Source organism: Hetaerina americana, unplaced genomic scaffold, assembly GCF_022747635.1.
Source record: "Hetaerina americana unplaced genomic scaffold, ioHetAmer1.1.p SCAF_15, whole genome shotgun sequence".
Taxonomy (NCBI): domain Eukaryota; kingdom Metazoa; phylum Arthropoda; class Insecta; order Odonata; family Calopterygidae; genus Hetaerina; species Hetaerina americana.
Genome location: NW_027286625.1, coordinates 3,971,334 through 3,992,308, shown reverse-complemented (window position 1 = coordinate 3,992,308; position 20,975 = coordinate 3,971,334).

The window sequence follows — 20,975 nt, the reverse complement described above, 5'->3', positions numbered from 1 at the left end:
GGAGAGAAGACTTCAGATCATTTATAACTAGGGTACGCTACATAAAATGACAAAAATAAATTGTCAGCAATATTTATATGAACCTACGTGGTATGAACCTACGCAGTTGATCCATATGAGCCTACGCGGAGAAAATTGGGATGATACGAATCTTCAGCAAATCGAGCTGCTTTCTGGTCGTATGGTTCAGATCGTTGACGCAGCTCACTTTTCCCGTCTCCAGCAAATTCCTCTATACAATGCATCATTTCAATAGAGCTATAAGAGATAGAGGTCAATTACGTGATAAGACTTCTGAGATCTCGTAAGGTCTAAGTTATAACCTTTTCTTCTCAACTCCAGGTGACTGAAGGAGTCGCGAACAAAAATAAGGGGCCCGTGGCAATCTTATTGGAAAAGTGGTAAAAATAATTACGAATTTCCGTATATGTATATATATATATATATATATATATATATATATATATATATATATATATATATATATATATATATATATTTATATATATAAATGTGTGTGTGTATGGAAATATATATATATATATATTTATATACATATACATAATTTATATTCATATACATATTTATTTATATATATACATATACAAATACATATATATATATATATATATATATATATATGTATTTAATGAAAACTATAATTGAGCAGTTCCGGGAGTATTAGTGATCCAATATATATGGAGGTAAAATTCATTTTGTGGACAAAGTTAAAATTTGAAATGAAATGAGTTTGTGCTGTGGTAACTCTTTAAGAAAGAATAGTCCCTATATTAGATTGTTTCTTGAAGGGGATACCGATCGCAGTTTGATAGAAACCGTTCATATTTTTGAGATGATCGAATTTTATTTATAACTTCAACATGATCCGGAAAAAATGCTGCAGTTTTTGTCGCGTACTATTCCCGAATTCGGATCGGAATGAATTCATTCGTTCGAAGCATTCTAATTCTTAAAGTTGGTTTGCGAGCCATTCCTAACGACTATTAGCTTTTAAGTATTGAGAAAACTTCCTTTTGTTTTCCCTACATTATTTCCCTCTTCGTTTGTTCGTAACTTCTGTCTCCGCAAGGTCTAAAAATTACGATATTCTCTCCTTTCCCCTACGCCGCTTGCCTAAAAGTCTCCCTTCTCTCACGACATTCATCATCCCACTACCTTTCAACATTTTTTCCAACATTATCTACTTTTTTCGGATTTCCCTCAGCAACTTTCTCAAGGACGAAATATGGTGGGCTCCTAGACCACCTTATTTAACCCTTCGTTTGTCTTCCCCCTCGTTCAACTTATTTTCTCCATTCTTACCTAATCTTGCATCACAAAAGACTCCAATCTAAACTCATTCATTTGCCTTAAAGACCAGGTACCATATCTGTAAAGCACTACGCTCTATACTAAAGACTTTAATTCTCTTTTCTTCGCATATTTACTCAGTGTACACGTGCTCAATTATCTTCTTCTTTTAAATGCCTCTTCGCCAACAAAATTCCTCTCCTAACGTTCTCACTCTTGCACACATTTTTCTTATATACTGCCCGCATGTATGGAATACCTGCTTGCTCTAATTTATTCCTTCTGACTTTAATTGAATTAACCTTCATACGTCTTGTGATTTTTATAACGTTAATTTTATTTTGGTTAATCTTCTTATTACTCCTCGTATTGCTACCTGTAAATCACTCAACAATTACATCAATTCCTTGGCCGTCTGACTGAATATCGCTTGATCAACTGCAAACCTAACTGACGACGACATATCCCCACTTATTGTCAGTCCAATAATGACTTTGCTCCAATAATGTATTTAACCTGCCACAGTCAGGCTTTGGTACTATAATAGTTTCAACAGGGATACATGTTTTGACATTATAGGCTGCAGAATATTACCCTCCGTGTCATAACATTCCGATCGTACATGATTGAATTTTTTAATAAACATGTATCAGATTAATTCCCCTACTTACAACTAAAAATTGGCAACCGAAACGCTTATAGCCAAGAGTTGTGAAAGGGAGACTTTGATCTTTTCTTGATTCGACAATGAAAATTTACTGCACCGGATGGAGGAAATAATCTACGATTTGGTAGCGTGACACAGACGCAAGGCCCTGTGCACGCAAAAAAAACGAACCCCTTCCCCAATTTCGGAACCTCGGCCCGAGCCATAATTTCCTCGAGGATCGGGGACAGCGGCGAAATCGCTTCCGGCCCGCGACCAGACGACCCGCCAACTAACACGCCGTTACGAAATGCTTATTTTCCAAAGTTCACGGCCAAATATTTTCCGTCCAAACTTCGTCCCCCGCGATCCCGACACACAGGCAATGTGGAGAAGAGGAGGAATGGGAGGGAGCGTTGTGGTGTGAGGTGAGGAGGACAATATCGGCACGACTAGCCGGCATTTACTGTTTGCTATGGCTAAGTCGGTCTCCATCCGTGTGTCCCGTTGGTGAGGGGAAGTCGGGAGGTTTTCGGCTTCGCGAGGGAAATGGGAGGGGGGGGGAAGAATAAGGAACGAAAGGGATCTTGGAAAGGGGTCCTGTGTGTTGCGGACCGCGATAACTCTCTTGAGTGAAAAGTGAGAAAACGGGGGATAAATAAAAGTGAAAGGAAGGGAAACACGAGAGCGGCAGGACTCCGTCTGAGGCCACGGGGACAACGGAAGTGGGACAGGCGGGCGGGCCGCCGAATGGCGACGAAGGTAGTGAGGAATGGCCGGTTCCACTCCCTGCAAAAGGGACCGCGGATTCGGGAAGAGAAGACTGGCGGAAAGGGTCGATATCATTTTACACTGCTACTTGGAAGTGATATTCCTAAATATTTTAAGATTTTAGTGAAAGTATGCCCGCTGAAACAATCTCCTCCGCCTGAGAACGTGAATTGATTGAAGAAAGAAAATTGAAGAAATATTAGAAGCATCGAGTAAAACCTGTTGTTTTGGCGAGACACAAAGTCATCTGGTGAATATAATAGAAGGTATGCTTGAGTTGTGTTATCAAGATGATCTTCTGAAGTAATAATATTTCGCACGTCTTCAAGGCCATGAGATATTCTGGCGGTATTTTAAAAACATGAGGCAATGCTTTACCAATCGAAATTAACCACAAGGTTCGTAATCTCTGTAATCCCAAAAATCTCATCCAATTCGGTAACTTCAGTGGATAACGTGCCTTATAAGCAGCCGAAGCTTTCTTGTTTTCTGAAGATTTGAAATTGTAGGCGGTACGATGGAATGAGCACTGAACCCTTCCCTTGGTAACAAATGCGGTTCGGATTAAGCTGCACCAAACCTATGGGGATCGGGTTGGTGCAGTGGCTGGTGCACTGACATCGCGCTCCAAGGATCCGGGTTCAAATCCCTGTGGGACAGCATTTCTCAGAGGTATCCTGATCCCTACTTAGATGCCACATAGAGAGTACCTATAGTGAAGTACGGCGCCCGTCAAGTCGGACGTTAAATTATGTGCCCCCTTTGGCGTCTTTCATTAAGAGTAAGCTAATGCTGGTATCGATTTTCTCTTCAACCTTCTTCCACCATTCCCAGAAAATTCTCCCTCTACGAAAGTACTCACACATCCCTAATGGTGCAGAAACCTAAGCTGTATGTTGCTAGTACATCCACTACCGAACCAGCATTTGCAAAATATTAGGAGCATTACTCGGATTGCACCCGATTTGGGAAAAGTTGGTGCCTGCGGCTAGAATAGGTTCTCATTGAGGAAGGACCGGCGCGAAAACCTGAGAGTCGGGCTGCGTTCGCAGAGACCTTCAGGTCCCTTAGCTGGGAATCGAACCGGCGGGTCTAAGAAGGCTCCTGGTTCTGGGAATCCTGCTTTCTTCCATCATGAGATCAGCGGTCTGCGAGGCCTCCGGATACAACTTCACTTCAGGTTTTCACTCACACTTCACAATCACTGGGGGATCACGTGTAGTCCACTCCCAATCTCTTTGCTTCCCTTGTCCCCCCATTCGCTCCCGCCTCTCATGAACCGATACCGAGGTAAGTTTATGTACGATTTACACGTTGATTCATGGGTGGGAGATTTTTCTTTTTCTTCGCTGACTGAAATTGTTTTAGCGATGTTTTCTTCCTGGTTTAGTCCACGGTTTCGGTGGAGCATCGCGTCAATGCCATACTTTTTCCGTTTGCCCTTTTCCCAACTCCTATCCCCTTGCCCTCTGGACAATTGATAATAGTATTTGGGTGAGGTACTCGGGAGAGGGGGTGTGTTTACAAATGGAGGCATTTTCTAAGATGCCGAGCAGCACTCACAGAGAGGGTAAGGTGGGAATGGACGACAGAACGGGACAGCATCAATGTCCTGAGCGAGGTAAAACCTCACCTGGGGAAGAACAAGGAGCCTCGTATCGCAAAAGATAATTCTGAAGGGTGAGTGTTCAGACCTACTCAAAATACCATTAAAATACATGAGGGTGTGGAAGAAAGGAGTTTCTCCAGAAACTTTTATAACCACACTTCAGCCATGACTTTACATTGTCAAGCCTTGCGCTGTTACAATAAATTTTCCTATGTCGGCTTTACTGGGATACCTTACCCAAGCTGTGAAATTTGTCAAGTACCAGGTCTTCCCGGGAAACCATAGTTGGCACAGGGAAAGGAACTGACCACTTTACCATGATGTTCTCCACTCACCGTTCGGTTTAGTACAAGCTCTAGTAAGTGAGCTCCACCCTCAATTATCAAACCGACCCTCGGGTTGATTACTGTGGTTTATGGTTTTATGTTACTTATGATCTTAACTGTCTGAGTCAAATAATATACTAGGTTTTATTTTTATCTACGGAAGTTTAGATATTTTCGCAAGTTTCCTGATAGCACAAACATCCCTCATTGCCCGATTCCCCTAATGTCGATATAAACTCGGGTTTCCTTTCTCGAAACGTCCCCGACACATAAATTATAATACAAGGAAGTTTTTTCTCAAATCTCTCCTTTTTAGGTTTGGGCCAAATTTACAGTAGGTACTATTTATTTTATTTTTCCTGATATATTATTATCTTGGTAAGTGTTTGGTTCCTGTACTCGAAATGGAATGGAATAAAACAAATGAGGAAGTGTTAATCATGGTGGGGAGGAGATAGGTTGCTGGGAGAAATCCAGAGGAAGCAGGAAAGATGGATACAGAGCGTTTTGAGTGGAAATGGGATGTTGGAGACTTAGATAGAGGGGAGAATGTTAGAAAAGCGAGGAAGGGGAAGGCGAATACATGCTGGATGGTATGAAGGGATGAAGAAAGTATGAGGAATTGAAGAGGGGTTTACTGTAGTCCCGGAATTCAGGTTGTGTTTTATTAGGAAAGGTAAGTTAATGTATCTTTGTACCGATGTATTGGCTGTGTACACATAAAACCTAGATCACATGTAACAAAATAGCAATACAGCTACTGTTGCATGTTCTAAGTGAATAATTACAATTTTCATTTAATCGCAGTTATTCAATCCGAGGATTGATTTGAAGCAGCTCTCTATGCTATCATATTCCCTGAAAATCCCTTCATTCTATTGTAGCCTTTGCACCGGCATATTCCATGACTTCCTTCTCAAAATTAAACGGTGATCTTTCTCTATCATTCATCTCCTGTGTCTTTTTCACGGCTGTGAGAATAAATAGCATCACTACACTATTCAAAGTTACAAAATTTTGGCGATTGACGCTATAATTCCCGAGTGGGAAATCACCTTTTTGGGTTTTAATCTTTTATTTCATAGTTAACTTCGTAAAACCTGTATGGTCTACAATTTACCAAATTTATGAGTCAACATCATTCGTTTCATTAGCAAGACATAAGTCTTGCTAATATACGTTATGGAAATGTAACTGAGCATCTTGAGACGCAATCATTTAATTGAAAGTTTAGAATCGGAAATTCTAAATTTACTTGCTCCAAATGTTGGATGGAGAAAGTTTGCAATGGTATTCCGTCAAGGTATTTGAATTTAGGAAATATTATTGCATAAATTGGACAAGATATGAAAATCCCTCTAGAGTTGTGTAATAATTTTGGAATTCCTCAATTTAGCCTTGGCCAGTTTACGCGTTAATAGTGGTCATATGTGGCAAAAACCTCGCAATATTCGAAACCGAAGAGTTTTCATTTAAGGTAATTGAAATGTTGAGAGTCTTCACAAGGCCTTCATTCGCAAGACACAAAATTGCCTGACGCTCTATATCAAAAGCCTTGAAACAAATTCAGGCGCATGACCCACATAATATCTGTGTTCGGCAGCTCCCAAAGAAATAATTCCTTGAATTGACACCTGTGCATTGAATATTTTTCATGTGATCATTTGCTCCTATAGACAACTGACATATGATAACAAATTCCTCGCCAGCTGAACCTTTGTAAAAAGTATACGTAATTCAAAAATACGTTGCCTGAATCATAAGTCTCCCGAATGGATTGTTTATTCCCATGTATTCAATCACATCCATGAGTTAGAGCAGAATGTTTGGATGAATTTTGTTTGGCGAGATAAGATAATTATTTGGTAGTTCTGTCCATCCAAAATCTACTTCAATTGGTAGATTACCAATAATAACAATTCCATTCCCTCTTGTCATCTTTAGTGAGGTGTGGGGAGAGAGACTCAATTACAGCAGAATCCGGAGAAAACTGGAAGAGGCCCAAAGATCTTGCCTAATCGCAATATCCGGGAGCTACAATACAGTCTGTAATGAAGCTCTACAAATAATAACTGGGATACAGCCGATAACGTTCTCAATAGAGGAAAGAAGAATCAAGGTACGGATGAAACAGATGGAAGAGGCTACTCTGGGAGATGTAGCTTTGTCTCCAACTGAGAAATGGAGCAGGAACAGGAATTTTATAAGAGCGTATTTCCTGGATATGTGGGAACGGGAATGGGAAACATTAGAAAAGGGTAAAACAACCAGACAATTTTTACCTAGCGTGAAGGAAAGAATGAAGATCAACTTTAAAACTTACAACGGTATTACGCAAATTTTAACGGGCCACGGGGAGTTTAGATCATACCTCAAGAAAATAGGGAAAAAAAAGGAGGGGACGTGTGAATGCATGATGGAGGAGGACACGGCAATACATAGAGTCCTTTATTGCCCAATTTATGCCGAGGAAAGACGCGAACTGGAAGCTATCCTTGGGTATTTGTATAACGTCCAACAAATTGGGCAATACCTACATGAGGAACCGATTAGGAAAATATTGGAAAGATTTATCAATAAAAGATAAAGTAAGAACGGGGAGAGTAACGGAAAGGAATGGCATGTAACTCATATTTTGTATTTTGTAAAATTACGAAATTGTATTGGGGGTTTAAACATAAGGCACCCCAAAAAAAAACAAATTGAAACAATAAATTGCCCGATCCTGCTCGAACGGGCCCAATTATTACTATTATTATTATTATCATCTTTAGGAACTCCATGATAAAGGTATTTTCAAAAATTCAATTATGTATTTTTAAACGGAGTTATTGATAAGGAGCTTCCTCTATCGCCAATAAAATCCACCAATAATATCTCTTAACAATCAAAGTACATTTTAACACAAGGTTTTTGTGATTCTCCGGTATGTTTTGTTGAGGAATAGATAGCAGTAGATTCAATTTTTAATCCAAATAAGAAAATTAAGATTACTTGGCCCTCATGTGTACAATATTAGGTCAAAAACTATTGAAACTGCTTGCGAAGATCTTCTGCAACGGCTTAGAGACGATTCCCCAACCTCTTTACAGTCCTGACATGGCACCAGCAGACTATTTTCTATTCCCAAAAGTTAAACCCTCTCTCAAAGGACACCAAAGGACCCTAAATTGCCGTCAAAGATGTTTGCACGCGTACCCTCAATTACCTTCTAGAATCCGCCTAACACATCCGCCTTCGAGTCGTGGAAAAGTCGCCGGGAAGTGTGTTAACCCTCAAAGGATCTTCTTTGAAGAATTGTGAGGCATTGTAGCAATATCTGAAATAAATCTTTTTTTATGAAATTTTTCCCGATACTTTTCATGCAAACTATGTACGTAGTAATACCAAGAATGAATGTCAGGGTAACCTAATTGTGTACATATACACTACTGCTTCATTCCTCTTGATGGTAACTCCAATAAACGCGTAATATTGGAATCACGAGCGAGGTCATCATTTATTTCTCACTTCGAAGATTTTTCTTTACAGTCATCTATCATTTCTCATACAATTTTAATTTACTTTCGCCCTTGTTGTTTAGATAATCCTTTTTTGATTGGTCCCCATTTAATCGGTTTAATTATTTGTTCCTCGTCTTGTCTCAAGGGCTTCCCAGTCCATCCAGTACTTTTTTCCGCCGTGTTCTCAGCATTAACTTTCACTTCTAGTCTTCCATGCGATTCCTCGTTTCGCCTATACCTGCTCATTTAATCTATAGCATCCGTCACCAAAACCTTATTCCAGAGATTTCTACTCTTCTATTTTCCGTTCTTTCCAGGAGTTATGTCCCTGTACCAAACTACACGCAAACACTTTCATTCATTGCGTCATGTAAATTTGTTTTCTTTGAGCATACAAGTTATTCATTTTTTACTCTCGTTATAATATTCGTTAACACTTTTCTAGCTAGAGCATTCTGCGTTTCATTTTCGTCTTCCTCTTTCCATCCAATGCCATTAAGTCTGTAAAATAAAAAGATTCAACTTTCTCTCAATTTTCTCCTCGTAGGGTAATATTTTACTTTAGTATCTCACTCACGCATAGTGAGATTTTATTTAAATCAGTTATATACACATGAATTATATCATAATCAAACATAAAACAACAGATTTATGTACGGAATGAATTTTAGTGATCTATGATGTCCATATGAACTTATTTGGAAGATAAAGGACATTCCAATTGGGCCTCTTATACGGTGTCGAATCTTAACCCCTTCAAGTAGATTCCTCTTCCATGGAGGAGTCAAAATCCTACATAGCTCATAAGAGGAACGCGAGAGTTCGGGGGATGACCTTCATGTTTTCGAGGTCAAACACTGCTGAGCGTCGAAGGCGCTGTGGTGTCGAAGTCGTGGTGGTGAAGCAATCGGTTGTTCGTGAGCTATTTTGGTAGGGCGTATCCCAGATAGGGCTTTTTATTAATATACATCCGTGAAGTCAAAAATCAATAATAGAAAGTATGTCCTTGGTAAATAAAAAATCGGTTCATTGATTGTACATTGCCCTTGAACGGTTGTCCTTCCCTGAAGATGGGTTTTTGTGGAGCGATTTTAATTGTTCTTCTATATTTTACTCATAAACCCGCATTTTTTTTTCACAATTACTAATCCTTGGTAGAGAGTTTGGGTCATTTCCTATCTACTCTCTGAACCAAAAAGGCTTCCAAACGATGTTACTTCCACGTGTTGAAAGTGTAGGAACTACGAGCAGCAATGTTAAGAGGAGGCTACCATACGTTGAGAACGTCCTGTTAAATACGCTGGAGACTTCAATGCTTCATTACTACATTTCTACAAAGATATTCTCTGCGAATATACTCCTACGGTCATCGTGGATAAAATTATGTACTTTTGTAACGCTGTATGTTGTCAAGCAGTTTAAGACGCTTTTTTATGGCAATCTGTGATAAAAAAAAGAGGAAGATTTGCGCCATATCCAATAAATCATCGCCAGATTCCTTTTTAACAATTATCATCTTTCTAAAACTTTTGTCAATTTATGAGAACTCGCTATTTATGGTCCTTCATTTTAAGAATAGCAATAAATCTCAGACAGCAACTCAACAATAAATTGGACAGCAACAAACAATATAGAAACACATAAAAAGGAAACTCACACGTTGTTTCTAGATCATTTCGACGGAATTCTGCTCCGTCTTCAACGGAAGATAGAGAAGTAATGACTGCCGTCATTGTACCGCCGTACTGTGTATACATGTATATATATACATATATATATATATATATATATATATATATATATATATATATATATATATATATATATATATATATAATATATATATTATATATATATATATATATATATATATATATATATATATATATATATATATATATATATATATATGCACAGTAATCAAGCCGAAGGTCGGTTTTGCAAGTGATTGTAGAGTTCACTCAATAATAAGCCCGATGACATGTGAAATTCACACATCAGGGTAGGGGGATCAATTCCTTTCTCTGCGCCGGTTATGGTTCCCCAGGTAGATCTGGTGCCAGAAAAATGACATAGTTTGGGTGGAGCTGAGGGTGCCCGGAGAGACTTGCTCGGAAATTGAACCCGGCCAAGTCAGTAGTTCAACGTTCTCTAGACTGCCACGACCCACATACACACAAACGCACGCAAGCAAAAACACACACACATATATTTTACTGTAAAATATCAGGCTATGTCTTGATAAATAAGACTCATAAAGATAACGACAGTCCGTTTCCATCAAAAACTACCTTAAACTGCTGTCATTGTAATAATGCGTTTTGTTCATTGTGTAACCTCACTAATCGGATAAACAATCGAGAAAACGATGAAATTACATTTGTGAATGCATTCATTGCAAATGGAAGATCACTCGGGGAATTCCATACTTTTCTACAGAAACGTTTTGAGAGACGTCAAGTATCCCAAAGCCAAATGGGAGGTACATTGGAATTCAAAGCTTCCCCACTGCCTCAAGATTTACAGCGTTAGAATATCATTTAAAACTGAGATAATATTATTGTGGATAATGAGGATGATAAAACCCCTTCGTCCTTTTGAAATGATATCCGAGAGTTTTCCCATTCATCATGCCCAGAAAGTGTGTTGGCAAGTTTAGCATTCATTTTTGCTCGATTTTTTTCTCATTTCTTCGTGCATTTTTAAATATTTTCTAAAACCTTGAATAACAAAATCTATGGCGTACGAATCGCCGGTACGACATATTTAGTCATACCAAAAAGGCTTCATAACATTTGGCCACTCATGTATAGATTTGGAGATTTGTTTTTACACACGTCATGCAGCAATATTCAAGAATTATTCCGACTGAAAAAAATAATATTTTGAAGGTCTTTCACTTTATTCATCTTGAATATAAATACATGCCTAAAAAACGTAAACTTTTTTTATTAGCAGACGTTTTATGGCGAAGTAAAATTCTTACTTTTGTTAGCTATGAATTTATACAGGACCTTGAATGCTGATATTAATATCTAAAAATGTTAATGGCAGCTTTTTAGTCCTCAAGACCACATTGATAAGTATTAAACCAAAACACAAAACTATAACTATTAAATAGTCTACTGTTGAAGGTAGGTTTTGGATGTACATACTGATCATTGCTACTTTTCTTAGCTTCGTCAATGAAGATAAAACCTGATGCTCCATTCTGCATTAAACTTTTCTTCAATTCCGTTCATGCTCTACCTCCCTCCATTTCTTTCCAACAAACTTTTCTCTTTCATCCTATTTCTGCCCCTTCCTCGCTTGCCAAACATTCTTCCATCTATCAGTCTTCAACATTCCATCCCTTATTAAAGTGCCCCGCAACCACCATTCCTGCCTACTTTGGATTTTTCCAAAAATATTTTCTCCTCTCCCACCATGCTTATTATTTCTCCTTCGTTTGTTTTCCCTCCGCCCATTTTACCTTCCCCATTCTCCTCCACACCCATATTTCAAAAGCCTCCAACCTACATCTATTAGCGTACTTCAACGACCAAGTTCCTAGCCGTACAAAACTGTGCTCCATATCGAAGTTCTCACTATGTTTTCCTAACTTCCTTACCCAAAGTCCCCGCCATTAACAATGATATCTATGGAAAATATAGAGCATATCAGAAAATTAAAAATAACCATTATACATTGTACAATGTGCAATTGATGTCCGAACCGGGATACGAACGAGCGGTTACCTGGCTGAAGAGATTTTTACTCACTGGACTAGTTGATTAGGATACAATCTTTAAATTCGCATCTCCGCTACAGGGACATAAAACCTCTTTGTCTGTTTGATTAACACCATTGGTAACGTGCTAGTATTGAACTAATTAAGGGTTGATGTTTTATAATTAAATAATGAAAATGAAATCCGTGTCACCTTATTTTATATAAATGAAGAGTTTGTTTGCTTGCTTCAATATCATTTTCATAGTTGAATAGCATACTCTGCATCATTAACTGAAATTCCAGGAATATTATCATGAGAGTTGAATTGCTCTACAGTTATTGGACATTATAATTTCTAGCATTTTCTTGGAGTGTTGTTTTGCTGGTTTGTCGTAAATTTTGCTTCGGTGCTCTTACCCAAGTGACCGTTTAATATCTTAGGCCACGCTGTAGTTTCGTGTTTTTTACTTTTTCCAAATGTAGTACATGGGAGAGTATTGTTTTCATGATAAAACTTCGGAAATACATATTTCAAGGTCCCCTAAATGCATCTTCATCATTTTCCGAGTTATGACTTTCTGTATACCCATTTTCCTCGTGTTCTGCGTGTTTGCGATATGTTTTTGTGGGAATTAAAACTTAAATACTATATACATGAAAAGCATATTTTTTTTATATTTCACATCACTGTTACAAGAATGTATATTAATTAGATTTTGACATACATTCAGCCAACAAAAGTGACCGTTTCAGCCCTTTTCAATACATGCCAGTATACCACCCAAAATAAAATTTACAAAAGGAAAGTGATCTTAGAACCATTTATTATTTAAATTGAGAAATTTTGGTAAAGTATCTCTTAATATTATGTGTTAAAAGATTTAAGATTTAATTAAAGCACTTAGGGATAAATTCATTATACGAATAAGGGAATATATTCGAATTATGTTCACCATTTATCGTATTTTTATTTAAATTTACAAATAAATATCGTTCATATCCATACATATATGTTCATACGAGTATACATAATCGTTTAAAGTATTTCTTGGGCTCTTTTTTGTAACCCTAATTGAAACCGTAATGTCGCCGCTGACTAATTCTCTTCAATTTGGTGACCGTCGAGTCTGTTCCACCAAGGAAGAAAGGGGATGTCTAAAAAATACGTATTGCAAAATAAACTGCAAAAGGAAGTGATTTTGATTGTGTCCCATTATTTTTTCATGCTGAGATGCAAAGAAAAGCTTTTATTATAAATTATTATAACATTTTCCTTAACTTGGTCCATTAAAAAGAGACATTCTATGCGGAAAGTAAGTCAGTAAAATGAGTAAATATGATGTAGCTAGAAAAATAAGAACAGAGGAATAATGTTTCCTCTCTCATCTCAAACCTCGTGATTTTTCCCATTAAGTACCTGGTGAGGTCCTGCAAATCAAAACCCTTTCTTTGATTACTAAAGGGAATCTGTAGACTCGAAGGGTTTTGGCTGAAGAATCATAAATGCTTGCATTAGTTTACAAATAATAAAACAAAATATTCCAAAGACAAATTTTCCAAAGAGATAGGTTATAACAATGTATTTAGTCATTCACTTAATTCATTGACACAGGATACTAATTACGACAATGAATAGATGATGATGAGAGATGCTTTCGCAATGCTGTTAGCTGCATCGATAACCCGCGGAAAGGATTTGAAATCCCAAGTGGCCAGCACCAAAATTCGACGCCAGAGTTTGACGCCAAAGGGCCCTGAATAGTGAAATTTCTGCAAAGTTTACTTATTTTGTCATAGTTCACATGCTACTAACAGCATTCACGGATAATATTTGCCAGTAGTCTTAACAAATAATTTTTATTTTCTAAATTTACTTGTAAGAGAAATTTAATGGCCACTCTTTTTTTAAATGTTTTTAGATAAAGTGCAGCACTTTTACTTTAAAACTTGCAGTAAAGTATGAATTTCAGTTACGGATTCTTACTTCAGGGGTGCAATCCTTTTGCTATTTGTGACCGTGGTGCATAATATGATAATTGATGAATTGGACGTAAGTAAGAAGTCTTTGAATACTACTTTTATATTTATTATTGTAAATTTAATGCGACAAATCCCGTTTCGACTGAATCAATATATCATACAAATTGAATATAGAAAAGAACCTAGACTACATCAGACCTTTCATTATATCATACATTTCATTGCATCACCAGTTAGCCTAGATCCCTGAATTAGAGCATACGCACAGTGAAGTGAAAGTTTATCAGCGAGAAGACAAAGACAAGATTATGTTCATAAAATCTGTGTCTGAAGTCGGTGTACGAAGTTTTTTGTCTCCGTATATAAACCCACTCTATACTCCCCGTAAAGATCCCGTAAGATTGAAGAAATTGAAGTGCAATTCATTCGTTTTAGATCCGTTACATAAAAGTCTTTGTGTAAATACATAGGGTTATCACAGTGCTACCTTCATGATGTCTTTTTTAGGCTTTCATTACTTCCAAATTAAGCCTTTCACCCATTGTCTACAGTCACTCTTGTGTCTCAACCATAGAAAAATAAAAAAAAACCTCGGAAGTCGAGCGAAAGGGAAATGTGTCGTCGCCATTAACTGTGACGAACGATCAAAGATTAAAGATACTGTAGGCACCTAAATTTAGACAGTTGCATGTTGCATCACACACAAAGGTACGTACTCGATATTAAACTCTCGAAAATCTCTCAATTACCGAACATGAAAGGAGGAATTTATTGGCTTCAGTAATCCTGGAGTGTCAAAATATTTTATATGCTTATAAAGTGGTTACGCTTCCGTCTGAAAAAAAGGTGTTCCGACGACTGTTACCGTATTCTGGTGTATACTGTCATTAAAAATCGAGATAATTTTCTTGAAAAACGTTTTTTTACTTGTTAAATATGAGCTTGCTTACGTACTTACTTACCTGGAACTAAAACACGAGCGACAACAGCTGTATAAAGTAAAATAATTGAAGCGATGCATATATGTGCCGGCATAAGAGCATAACGAAATCGAACGCTTTTTCAAATAAACTGATAGTGCTTCACAGTAGGTGACGGGAGAAATAAATGGAATATGCTGACAATATAACTGAGAAATAAACAAATCTTGTTACTTAAAGCTCTTCTCGTATGCGCAGAAAAGTATATCTCAGTTGTATACCGTAGTTCATGTACCTGTATACAGGTACATGCACCATAGTATAGCATTCTATTGTTACCATGGCCTACATAATTTGAATTATTTTACAAATATATATGTATTTATATATTTATATATATGTTTTTGAAAAGGAAGGCTCTATAGCAACGAATTTATGGACATTTTGATTAAAACATTTAGACGCAGACACGCAGGGAAAGGATACCCACATATCTAGCTTTGACCTTTCGGTGGCACGGCCGATACTGAAGATGACGACCGTGCCATCGAAAGTTTTTATACACATATATATATATATATATGTTTATATATATATATATATATATATATATATATATATATATATATATATATATATATATATAGTGAATTTTCACACGCCGTATAGGGCTTAGTACTGGGTGATCTCTACCATCACCTACTAAACCGACCTTCGGGTTGATTACTGTGTTTATGGTTTTTTTATGTTATATATATATATATATATATATATATATATATATATATATATATATATATATATATATATTCAAACATAGATGATGTAGAAGCACTCACAAGAGCAATATAACATTTTGACGGCACAAAAGGACACCAAATAAAGCAGATAACACGTCCTAGATCCGTGCTTCAAGTCCTTTTACGTCTTATCCATTTTATTTGGTTTTCTATTGTATCGTCCAAATGTTTTATATTTTCGGCATATTCCATCGATTTCCCTCGTAATGGCAAACATGAGTGAAAAATATGTAAGAGTGAAAGACTACTTCTCAGATAACTCATTTTTACATTTGGTGAATGAAATTGGACGGATAAATCTCTAAGAAGATTCAGTATTTATGAAAAACCGCAGAGTTGAGTATCCGCTTTGGTACCATGAACTGCGGCGAAGCTGTCTTTCTTGATCGGCTTTTTTTATTACCATGTCGCGTCTTTCATTGGATTAAAATAGTACCATGCTCGCTTCATTTTGAAAACATTTGATCAATTAATAATTGTTCTCCACCCATCCTGTTTTCTCCGTATATCCCTGAAAGCTTGCACTACGAGTGGTTGCAATAATATTTCGGCACCGTTACGTTTAGCAAAGTGGTTCCTTACTGCACACGCATATGGCATTCCTTTCCGTTGTCAATCTAGTTTCTTCATTGTCTTAGGGGAAATCAATTCATACAGTTTCTTATTCAGTGGTTTGTGCACGTTAAAAATTTAACACTCGACATTTTTATACTGGTATATTTTTTTAAATATTTGATGCTTTGTTTTTATAGAAATCCCGTCTTAATTTCAACGATTACTTTTTCGCAACCGTTTATTGAAAAAAATTAGACTTTACTTGGGCGTATCAAGATAACTTTCACTACTTTAATCGATCCTCCAAAGCAATGTCTGCCTTTGACGACCATTTCACGCGCTAACGATTCGCATTCACTCAATTGTACATATTCACCTCACAGAGAACTTAAATTTACGCGCCTATCATAATTGTTAAATTACCATTAGTACGATTCGCATAACGATGTAACGAAGAATTCGCATTCCAGAGACTAAGAAAATATTTCACAATTCGATTTCTTATGATAAAGCCAATATCATTTGTTCATTGCTAGATTTTTGAGTTAACAAATGTTTTTAAAATTAGAATTTGCTTGAAAAAAGAGAAAAACAAAAAATAATTCCTCGGGCGATTTTCATTTTAATATACAGAAATATCGGCAATAGAAGATAAGACAAGAAAATTAATTTATGGTGCTGAAATATTTTCTGGGTTGGTTGAAGTAATACTTGAAACAATAGGTGCCTGTTCTAAGGACACTACATGTTTTTGAGGCTGGGATGAGACAGAAAGCTGTGGTTGAGATTAAAACACGCGGGCACTCTTTCTAAATATAAGACATAGATGGCAGCTACGTGCAGTCGTATCGCTGCCACTGGAGTGAGAAGCTTTTCCAATACTTTAAATGGTACCGTATATTGTTAAAAAAAAACGGCATGTAATCATCAATTTGCTATACTTGCGTGGTTTAACTCACATCGATATTCATTGTCAATGAGTGAGAGACATACGGTGTTGTGAATGTATATGAAATAAATATTTTATAGTGACTTTTGCGATCAAATAACAACCTTATAACCGGAAAATTAGCAGAACGCCGTGGGATAATGGACTCAAGAACATTTATCACAACAAGCTTCACTTAATGCACTTCTTGTTACCTACAGCTCCTCTCGTATTGGTAGAGAATTACATCTACGCATACATCTACATGTAAATCTCGCTTAGATAACTTGGTGCATTTGCCTGTTGGTATCATGATCTTATTTATTTTAATTATTTTACAGATATGTATTTAACTAACTAAAAATTAAGAAAAATTTTATTTTTGATGTTGTATGTCTGGTGTGTAATCACCTTCTGCCACACACTCGAACAATGGCTTGCAGGCTACCATGTAAAATAGAATAGAAAATATAGGATAAAACTCTGCTACAGACCATCAGCAATTTTAGTGCGAAAAAGGGACCTCTACAGAAGCGTTGTGTTGACGTGAAAATATTTAAATCTACAGGGAAATTATATGGAGAATTAAGAGAAATTTAAACTTTCTAGGCTAAGTAGCCTGTCAGATAAAAATTAGAATATCTTAGAATTTGAACTCACCTCGTACTTCAAGACGACAGGGACACTGGAGAAACAAGGTTAGCATGATTAGGCATAAGAAGGGATTATGTTGAGGAAGACTTCATAGCGTAGCATGAATGAAAATAGCTTCAGTCCAAAATGTCCGGAGGGTGATATGTAAAAGAAGGACGGTATCTGACAACGAATGGCGCAATTGGAATTGATTATATTCTTAGAGAAATAAAAACATTAATAATCGACCCTCCGGGTCGTTTTTATACTTCATAGAATCCAATAAATTAATTTATATGTCATAGCTTAGGATGCAATGTATGATCAACAGCTTGGTAGGCGTGGGTAGACCTCGTCTAATATTAATTGTAAGCCATTAAACAGCGAAATGAAATGAAATTTACACAACAGTGAACCGTGGGACTAGTTCCTTCCCCTGAGTGTAATGCCTTTGATTTCCCAGAATGATCTGGAAACCGAAAAATCGCACATAGGGTTAAGGTGTTACAATCACACATGTTACCTGGAATCGAAACCAGACCTTCTGGTCAGTAGCCCAGGGTCCTACCCACTTGATTACCTCGCCCTTTCATAGAGAAATAGTTAAGGGAAAACGAACGGATTTTCTGGAATGTGAAAGGGTAATCTATTCGCCAGTGGAAAAAGGATGACTAAGTTTCAAGATAGGAGAAGAGATAAAGCGAATACTTGGGAGAAGACCTTTATGTACTTCAGAATGACGTGAGGAGCTCATGATGCCATAGCAGAAGAAGAAGATGTATCAGTGAAAGGAGACTTCGAGAAAGCTTCCGTCAAAGTGTGATGAATTAATGCATTGAAATTATTGCAGAATCTGGGATCAGATTAAAGTGACAGGAATCTCATTGAAAACCTGCACAAGTGTGGCCTGATTCATTTCTCATGTTTAGGATTCATTTGCGGTGAGCTATAAGGATGTACGGGGGAGTAGGGATAGGCTTATGTCCGTTATCGTTCGTGAGATTAAACTCAATGAGCAGAGGAAATGGAAGCAGAGGTATGCGATGAAGTGGAGGTAGGGCTGATCAAGCCATTTAGATTTGCGGCCGATAAAGCTTGGTTAGCTAGTCAGCCAACAGATTTTCTCCAGAAATTGATGGCAAACATGAAGCTGACTCCGTAATTTACTTCATAAATTTCAATAAAATTTGATTGTGCAAATGATGAGTTTTAGTTTCAAGTCGAGGAAAAGGGTTGTAACTATTCCAAAATGGACTTCAGAATCAGCGTAAGACGTTGACGGTTAAATGAATCAGCGAATGGGCTGAGACGCATTCCTTAGAAAACATAGGTAACCTTTGTTTTCTAATGAATGCGTCTCAGCCCAGTGTTTATCAAGTCACAACTTTAAAGTTTTGGAAATTACGTTAATTTTTATCAAACATTCGCCCCTCACTAAATGATAACAAATAAATAAATGCAAAAGAATTAGACTTTGAAATTTGTGTTGGCCGGAAATCATAAACTCGTATATTTTACTAGTAATTTCTCTCAACGAGAGATAAACTTCTTTCAATTGCATTTTAAGGATGAAGTTTCTTCAATTGTTTTTTTCCTTGCGAAATGCTTTTTCATATTGAAATTGGATATTCCAACTTTTTACAGAAAAAATAAATAAATAATTTTTTTGAATGACCATAAAAAACTGTTTCAAAAAACATTTTTATAGCACCATTGATGACTAAGATTGTGAAAAAACAAGAAACATAAAAAAGCTCTTCTGTTTGTTATTAAGTTTTTGTTGAAGCCCATTGCGCATATTCCTTTTCATAATGGCCGAGTTACCATAGCCCTGCCCGGGGAAGATTTCGTATTTCTAAATTTAGTTTATTGATGAATAATGTCAAAATAAATCTTAGGAGTTCTACATGAAAAAGAAACTTAAATACGACCCAGGTTTCATTGAGGTGCAGCATCATCAGGCTGATGATTCTGTACCGCAGTGAAACCTGGGTCACATACTTAAGTATTTTTTTCATGTGGATTTACTGAGTGGTATTTTGACATTGTTCATCATGGAACAATTCCACAAAGTTACGCCTAGAACGATTAATTAGTTTGTTAAGGCGACTACAAATAAAAGCATACAACCTTTGTCCAGTTGCATTCTCTAAAGAACAAAATCTTTATAATTGTTTCCTGATTTAATTTGAGTTTTTTCCTAATTACAGCGTATAAAGCGAATTACTTTTTATTTCTGATCAACACGACTTGCGTCAGAATTTATATCTAGAAAAATTAAATAATACTTTGCATCCTTCATTACTTTCTCATTTTAGTTTATGGCGTTATATACTAAATCGATAATTTCATTCTTGAGTTGATGCTCTAAATAATGAGCTCATATCTGATGCATAACTATAAATAAGGCATATTTGTTTCACCATAACTGTATCAAAATTTGGTAACGTATTCATAAGCTTTAAAAAATTACATTTTTCTTTTCGTTTAATCTTGCTTTTTCTCTGCCTTGAATTTTTAAATTTGCTTACATGATTAATACATTCAATTTTTTTTGGCGCTCTAGTACTCCCCTTATAGCTTAATGCCCTCGTGCATTGTCTGGCCTGCAAAAACCCACTTGCACTGGCCCTGATTATACAGGTATATAACGAGAACTGAAATGTGAACTCAATCAGCAACCGTGCCAGGGAAACTGTGCGAATAGCGTACACCATAGACATAGAATTTTTTAACTTATATTCCCATGTGTCTCTCGGTATTTTCCACGCGTATTCTCCATGTCAACTGGCTTAACTATTCATAAGGCATGTCATTCTTGCTCGTGAATTTCCTGCTGATGACTCTTTGGTAACTTCTGAGAAAGGACAGGCTAGGTAACCTTTAAAAAAATGACGTTTCGACCTAAGACGCGGAATATTTTAAAAAATTAGCATTCACTTGTTCCTACTCACTTCCAACCGTACACATAATATCTAGAAAAACTACACACACACATACTTGTGCAATTTTTATGAGTCTAAAGTATGCTGAGTTGAGATCTCACTTCCGGGCTTTGAGCAGACTCGTTTTTGCGCCCTGACTGACGTTTTCTCCTTGGAAGTGACGAATGACGAATTAACAATGGATGAGATTTTTTCTCCAGAACATAACAGAGGATTACAGAATCAAGTTTCATTAACATGCATCAACTGTAGCATTGAATCAACACCATCTTTTAAGTAATCACTGTAAGGTCAAAGATTCGAGCTGAGAGAATAATACTGGTGAAACAGGTCAGTT